The sequence below is a fragment of the Dama dama genome, chromosome 5, assembly GCF_033118175.1.
Source record: "Dama dama isolate Ldn47 chromosome 5, ASM3311817v1, whole genome shotgun sequence".
Taxonomy (NCBI): Eukaryota; Metazoa; Chordata; class Mammalia; order Artiodactyla; family Cervidae; genus Dama; species Dama dama.
The window spans coordinates 72,264,558-72,273,264 of NC_083685.1; the positions used below are offsets into that span (position 1 = coordinate 72,264,558).

Consider the following 8,707-nt stretch of genomic DNA (forward strand, 5'->3'; position numbering starts at 1 on the left):
TGAGATATCGACCAAAGCTTCTATTGTTACCAGATTTGTTGAGATATGTAACTGACATACCTAACTGCATGAATTTCAGGCCTACAGCACAATGGTTTACTGTGAATATTTTGTTAAATGACTATTGCAATAAATTCAGTTAGCATTCATCATGTTGTACAGCTACAACAGAAAGAGAAAACAAAAAAAGAGAAAACAAAACATGCTTCTCCTTGTGATGAGAACTTAGGATTTATTCTCTTAAAAACTTTCATAAATATATGTATATTTAAATATATGTATATTTATGAAAGTTTTTAAGAGAATAATATATATATATATTATATATTATATATATATAATATATATAGTTGTGATCTGACTTTTGTGACCCCATGGACTCTTGCCCATCAAGCTCCTCTGTCCATGGGATTTTACAGGCAAGAATACTGGAATGAGTTGTCATTTCCTTCCCCATGGGATCGTCTCAACCAGGCGAGGGTCAGTCACACCCTTCCTATGTTCCCCCCACAACAGAAGGATTCATGCAGTTCACACAGAGGGTAGCCCTAGAGCATATAACTCTAGTGACCACAGGAAGTGAACTTCCGGGTCCTATAGGATGTCTATGACATAGAATCACTTCCCTAATATTAAGAAGTGTAACCAACCTACCAAGTATATAGAAATAAAAACAGCAAGTTAGGCAAAATAAGATGACAGAGGAGTATGTTACAAAGGAACAAGATAAAATCCCAAATCAAAAGATAAGTGGAGAGGAGATAGATGCATAGATCAATCTAAAAAGTTCTACATCAAGACATAATGTAATTTAAAAAAAAAAAGGGATATTGGGAAATTCTTAAAAGCAACAAGGGATAAGAAGCAAGATGCATATAGAGGAATATCCATAATGTTATTAGCTGAATTTTCAACAGAAAACCTATAGGCCAGAAGGGACTAACATGATATATCTAGAGGGATGAAAGCAAACACAAGAAACACAAACAAACACATGAAAACAAACAAAAACGTCCTAAAATATACAATGAAGAATATGTTACTCAGCAAGGCTATCATTTGAATTTGAAGGAGAGATCAAGAATTTTACAGAAAATTAAAGCTGCAAAATTTCATTGCCATGAAACCAGCTTTACAAAAAAAAAAAAAAAAAAAAGACATTTATAACTGGAAAAGAAAAGGTCGCAAGTAGAAACACAAATTTTTGAAAGGAAAATCCCATTCATAAAAGCAAATATACAGTAAGGGTAGTATATCAACCACTTATAAGGTTACTAGGAAGATTAAAAGTCAAAAGTAGTAAAGATAATCAATGTCTATAATAATTAGGTAAGGGATACAGAAAACAAAATTGCAAAATATGTCAAAAGAGTAAACATATTGGAAGAGGTAAAATCCAAGATTTTTAAAATGTATATGAACTTAAGAGATAAGAAAAATTAAAAAAAACAATCATTATCTATCTATCTAACTACCATCTATCTATTTTTAATGGACTGCAGCATGCCAGGTTTTGCTATCCATCACCAAATTTGAGAACTTACTCAAACTCATGTCCATTGAGTCCGTGATGCCATCCCCTTCTCGTCCTGCCTTCAATCTTTCCCAGTTTCAGGGTCTTTTCAAATGAGTCAGTTCTTCATATCAGGTGGTCAAAGTATTGGAGTTTCAGCTTCAACATCAGTCCTTACAATGAATATTAAGGACTGGTTTCCTTTAGGATAGACTGGTTGGATCTCTTTGCAGTCCAAGGGACTCTCAACAGTCTTCTCCAACACCACAGTTCAAAAGTATCAATTCTTTGGTGCTCAGCTTTCTCTATAGTCCAACTCTCACATCCATACATGACTACTGGGAAAACCATAGCTTTGACTAGATGGATATTTGTTGGCAAAGCAATGTCTCTGCTTTTTATTATGCTATCTAGATTGATCATAGCTTTCCTTCCAAGGAGAATGCATCTTTTAATTATATGGCTGCAGTCACCATCTGCAGTGATTTTGGAGCCCCCCAAAATAAAGTCTCTCATTGTTTCAATTATTTCCTGATCTATTTGCCATGAAGAGATTGGACCAGTTGCCATGATCTTGGTTTTCTGAATGTTGAGCTTTAAATCAACTTTTTCACTCTCCTCTTTCACTTTCTTTTCTTTTCTTTTTTTTTTTTTTTTATCAACGAAAGAGGGTTTATTTACCTATTTATATATCTGCCTTGGTCCAAAAAATACTAAAGGTGGCTTTAAAAGGGATCACAGTAACTTTGTGCAATACAGTCAAGGTCTTAAATATATTACTCTCCCCCAAAACTAGCTGCTTCCAAACTTGATTTAATATTTTGCATGTTTTCTCGCCATTGCTTGGTGAATATATTCACTTCTCCCTTCTGTAACCATCGTCTCACAGCTGATTTTTGTTGTTTTGTCAACTGACGTTTCACCTTCTGTTTCACCAGTTCCAGAGGAATTGAACAGCTTAAAACACTGCCCACAGAAGTGACACTCAGAGTTCTTGTTCTATGTCGATTAGTATCTTCCATATTTTCTTCATCTCTGAAAAGCCTGAATTCTTTGTTCAACGATGACAAGGCAATCAGATGAGGGCACTCATCTTCAGCCTCCTCAGGGCCCACGAGGATTCCACCTTGATCTGTCTCACCATCTTGCCTGCCGTCATGTTCACGTCTGTTGTTCTTCCCAGAAAACTCAGTTACAGAACTGTTTTCAACAACCTGCCCTTCTATTTCTTCTAAAGCTTGACTGAATTCAGTCATTTCGAAATTGTGTGCATCAGCATTGTCCTCTGACAAACTACCTTCCTTTATTTGCTCAAGGTTTTCGAATGATCCGCAACAGCAGTCAACTGATTCACCTACGGAGTTCCATCCACTTTCATTTTCTGATCTACAATCCTTGGCTCCTTCTGACATCTCTTCATCAGAATGTGAGAATTGAGGTCTCTCTTCTGTTTCAATATTTTTATCAGCTGGACCTGCTGGATGAAGTAGTTCATCATCTGCCTACATCTCCTTTGTGTAGCCACTGGCAGAAACCTCTACGTCAAGAGTCCTCCCTCCTTATATCACTAAAGGTTGGGAAAAGCTCACTTTCATAGCTGAAACGTTTCATGAAGAAATCTCTAATGCATTTCACATCTCTGTCAAAATACCATTCAGCATTGGGATGAGAAGTTGAAACCATTTGTGGAAAATCGATCATGGTAATGTGGTCATCTTTATACAAAATTAGATTGAATTCATTGAAATCTCCATGAATCAGTCCATTATTTGCAAGTTTAACAATTAGTTCCATAGTTTCATCATATACTGATGCAGAATCTTCAACATGGTGTATTTGACATAGAGGATAGCCATTTATGAGTTCCATGACCACTGCATGGCGATTATAATCAACTGGCTTTGGAACTGGAAATTTCCTTTCATACAATGCCTTCATATAAGCAAATTCTTTCATGGCAGAGAGACGAGATAAATAAAGCCAAGACATATTGTGCCTGTGTTTAAGGTAATCACGCTTGTTTTTCAGATTTCAAAAGGAGGTTCTTCCCAGTCTGTGAAGCTTTAATGCAAACAACTGCTCTTCTTCATTTGCAACAATGTAAATATCAGATTCTTTGCCAACTCCCATCTGGTTTTCAACAGACTCAACCACCTGTCTAGAAGACAATGTTTTCAAAGCTAGGTAATCATAGCCTGCGTTTGTCAACCGATAGCCCTGGACACTTTTGGTTCGCTCCCAAGATATGAGTTTATGTTTTACTAGTTCTCTTAAGACTTTATTACAACCACCATGTTTAAGGCTGGCTATAGAAGCAACCAAACTGCAGGGAACAATTTCATGGTTCTTCATGCCCATTTCAACCGCTGCCAGGACCCTGAAGTCATCCCGGCTCATGTAGCAACTTGGCCACATTCACCTTCCCCATGGCGGACCGGAACTCAGGCAAACCCGGACTAAGCTCTTTAGTTTTTCTTTGCTTTCTGCCATAAGACCATCTGCATATCTGAGATTATTGATATTTTAATGTCATCTGCATATTTGAGGTTATTGATATTTCTCCTGGCAATCTTGATTCCACATTGTGCTTCATCCAGCCTGGCATTTCTCATGATGTACTCTGCATAGAAGTTAAATAAGCAGGGTGACAATATGCAGCCTTGACATACTCCTTCCCTGATTTGGAGCTAACCTGTTGTTCCATGTCCAGTTCTAACTATTGCTTCTTGACCTGCATACAGATTTCTCAGGAGGCAGGTCAGGTGGTCTAGTAATCCCATCTCTTTCAGAATTTTCCACAGTTTATTGTGATCCACACAGTCAAATGTTTTGGCATAGTCAATAAAGCAGAAGTGGATGTTTTTCTGGAACTTTCTTGCTTTTTTGATGATAGAGCAGGTGTTGGCAATTTAACCTCTGGCTCCTCTGACTTTTCTAAAACCAACTTGAACATCTGGAAGTTCATGGTTCACGTATTGTTGAAATTTGGCTTGGAGAATTTTGAGCATTACTTTACTAGTGTGTGAGATGAGTGCAATTGTGCAGTAGTTTGAGCATTCTTTGGCATTGTCTTTTTTTGGGATTGGAATGAAAACTGACATTTTCCAGTCCTGTGGCCACTGCTGAGTTTTCCAAATTTGCTGGCATACTGAGTGCAGCACTTTCACAGCATCACCTTTTAACATTTGAAATACCTCAACTGGAATTCAATCACCTGCTCTAGCTTTGTTCGTAGTGATACTTCTTAAGGCCCGCTTGACTTTGCATTCCAGGATGTCTGGCTCTAGGTGAGTGATCACACCATCGTGATTATCTGTGTTATGAAGATCTTCTTTGCATAGTTCTTCTGTGTATTCTTGCCACCTCTTCTTAATATCTTCTGCTTTTGTTAGGTCCATACCATTTCTGTCATTAATTGTTCCCATCTTTGTATGAAATATTTCCTTTGTATTTATAACTTTCTTGAATAGATTTATCATCTTTCCCATTCTGTTGTTTTCCTCTATTTCTTTTCATTGATCACTGAAGACTGCGTTCTTATCTCTCCTTGCTATTCTTTGGAAGTCTGCATTCAAATGGGTATATCTTCCCCTTTCTCCTTAGCTTTTTGCTTCTCTTCTTTCCTCAGCTACTGTTAAGACCTCCTCAGACAACCATATTGCCTTTTTGCATTTTTTTTTCTTGGCAGTGGTCTTGATCCCTGTCTCCTGTACAATGTCACAAACCTCTGTTCTTAGTTCTTCAGGCACTCTCTATCAAATCTAATCCCTTGAATCTATTTGTCACTTCCACTGTATAATCATAAGGGATTTGATTTAGGTTATTCCTGAATGGCCTAGTGGTTTTCCCTACTTACTTCAATTTAAATTTGAATTTGGCAGTAAGCAGTTCACGATCTGAGGCACAGTCAGCTCCCGATTTTGTTCTTGATGACTGTATAGAGCTTCTCCATCATTGGCTGCAAAAAAAAATATAATCAATCTGGCTTCTCTATTGATCATCTGGTAATGTCCTTGTGTAGTGTCTTCTTTTGTGTTGTTCGAAAAATGTGTTTTCTATGACCAGCACATTCTCTTGGCTTTCCTGCCCCTCAGCATCTCCCAGAGCTTGCTCAAACTCATGTCCGTTACGTGAGTGATGCCATCCAGCCATCTCATCCTCTGCTGTCCACTTTTCCTCCTGCCTTTAATCTTTTCCAGCATCAGGTCTTTTCTAATGAGTCAGCTCTTCCCATCAGGTGGCCAAAGTACTGGAGCTTCATCTTCAGCATCAGTTCTTCCAATGTATATTCAGGATTGATTTCCTTTAGAATTGACTGGTTTTATCTCCTTGCAGTCCAAAGGACTCCCAAGGGTCTCTCCCACACCAAGGTTCATAAACATCAGTTCTTCAGTGCTCAGCCTTCTTACTGGTTCAACTCTCAAATCTACACAGGACTACTGCAAAAACCATAGCTTTGACTATATGAAACTTTGTTGGCAATGTGTCTGCTTTTTAATATGCTCTTTAGGTCGATCATAGTTTTTCTTCCAAGGAACAAGTATCTTTTAATTTCATGACTGCAGCAACCATCTGCCGTGATTTTGGAGCCCAAGAAAATAAAGTTTGTCACTGTTTCCATTCTTTCCCCATCTACTTGCCTTGAAGTGATGGGATTGGATGCCCTGGTCCTAGTTTTTTGAATTCTGAATTTTAATCCAGCTTTTTCACTCTCCTCTTTTACTTTCATCAAGCAGCTTTTTATTTCCTCTTTTCTTTCTGCCATAAGTGTGGTCTCATCTTCACTTCTGAGGTTATTGATATTTCTCCTGGCAATCTTGATTCTAGCTTGTGCTTCAACCAGCCTGGCATTTGCCATGGTGTACTCTGTATAGAGGTGTATCAGGGTATCAATATACAGCCTTGACATACTTCTTTCCCAATTTGGAACCAGTTTATTGTTCCATGTCCAGTTCTAAGTGTTGCTTCTTGACCTGCATACACATTTTTACATGAGGCTTGTAAGGTAGTCTGATAATCCCATCTCTTGAAGAATTTTCCATGGTTTATTTTGTGATCCACATAGTCAAAGTCTTTAGCATTGTCAATGAAGCAAAAGTAGATATTTTTCTGGAATTCTTTTGCTTTTTCTTTGATCCAATGGATGTTGACAATTTGATCTCTGCTTCCTCTGGCTTGTCTAAATCAAGCATGAATATCTGGAAGTTCTTGATTCATGTACTGTTGAAGTCTAGCTTGAAGAATTTTGAGCATTATTTTAGTTGCATGTGAAATGAGCAGAACTGGGCAATAGTTTGAACATTCTTTGGCAGTGCCTTTCTTTGGGATTGGAATGAAAAGTGACCTTTTCCAGTCCTATGGCCTGTGCTGAGTTTTCCAAATTTTCTTTATAATCCTAAGGACTGTAGTCCGCCAAGCTCCTCTGTCCATGGGGATTCTCTAGGCAAGAATACTGGAGTGGGTTGTCATGTTCTCCTACAGGGAGTGTTCCCAGACCAGAGATTGAAACCAGGTCTCCCACATTACAGGCAGATTCTTCACTGTCTGAGTCACCAGGGAAGCCCATCTATTTATTTAATCTGTATCTATATTTAAACCTCATGGTAAAAACAATCCAAAATTTATAATAGATGCACATGCTAAAAAGAGAAAGGAATTCAAACATAAAACTAAAGATAGTCAGCAAGGAAAAAGGCAGGTAATTTCTTATGCTCCAAACCAATGGTTAGGTCTCCATGCTCTCACTGCTGGGGGCCAGGTTCTGTCCCTGCTTGGGGAACTAAGATCTCACTGTTACATGGTGCAACCAAAACTTAAAAATCACAAGGGGGAGAGAACTACAAAAGGAGAAAGACAAAAAAGCAACTACTAAAACAACCAGAAAACAATGAACAAAATGGAAATTAGTACATAGCTATAAATATTTAATGTAGAATCTAAATTCTCCAATCAAAAGACAATAGAGTGGTTGAATGAGTAACTGGCCTCCAATTAAAATAAATAAATAAAATAAAAAGCAATTGTATATTAAAAAAAACAACTATATATATACTGCTTACAAGAAATTCAGATTTAAAGAAACATACAGATTGAAAACAAGGGAATGGAAAAATGATATTAAATGTAAATGGAAAAGAAAAAAGTGAGAGCAAAAAGAGAAAAAAAAAGGGAGGGTAAAAATACTTATGTCATTCAAGATAGAACTAAAACAAATTGTAACAAGAGACAAAGAGGGACATTGAACAATGGTCGAAATATCAATTAAAAAATATATAATAGCTGTAAATATATATACACTCATCATAGGAGCACCTAAGTGCATAAAGCAAATATTAAAATAAAAGAACATAAAGTGAGAAATTAACAAAAGTAATATGCAAAAAACAATCCAAATGAACCAATTTAAATAATGAGAAGAGGATCTGAATAAATATTTTTTTTCCCCAGAATAGACCTGCAGATACCCAATAAGCAAATGAAAAGATGATCAACATCACTTATTATCAAGGAAATGGAAACAAAAATCACATTGAAGATATCACCTCACACCTGTCAGAATGACTATTATTAAAAACTCAACAAATAATAGGCTTTGGTGAGGATGTGAAGAAAAGGGAATTCTCATACACTGTTGGTAAGAATTTAAATTGGTGCAGTCACTTTGCAAAACAGTATGGAGAGTTCTCAAAAAATCAAAAAAAGAACTACCATATGATACAACAGTTTCATTGTTGGGTATTTATACAAAGAAAATTAAAACACTAATTTAAAAAAATACATGCACTTCTATGTTCATTGCAGCTTTATTTGCCATGTAAAGATGTGGAAGTAATCTAAGTAGCCACAAGAGATAAATGGAAAAATAAGATGAAATATGTTAAATACAATGAGAATATTAAAACAGGATGAAATATTGTCATTTGCAACAATATTGATGGACCTAGAGGGTAATATGCTAAGTGAAACAGGTCAGATAAAGACATAGTGATCATACCTTATGATTTCTTATATGTGGAATCTAAAAAACAAGACAAATGAACAAACACAGTTAAACAGAAATAGAGTCATCAATACAGAGAACAAACGAGTGGTGCCAGAGGGAGATGAGAGAAAAACGTGAAGGAGATTAAGAGGTACAAACTTTCACTCTCAAATAATTAACTTATGGGCATGATATGTACTGTGTGGGGAATG

At 36.7% G+C, this 8,707-nt stretch overlaps 1 pseudogene; it reads right to left on the bottom strand.

The window, feature by feature from the left end:
- Window positions 1-2,289: 2,289 nt before the first annotated feature.
- Window positions 2,290-3,941, bottom strand: LOC133055838 (serine/threonine-protein kinase RIO2-like; annotated as a pseudogene).
- Between the last annotated feature and the right edge of the window lie 4,766 nt (window positions 3,942-8,707).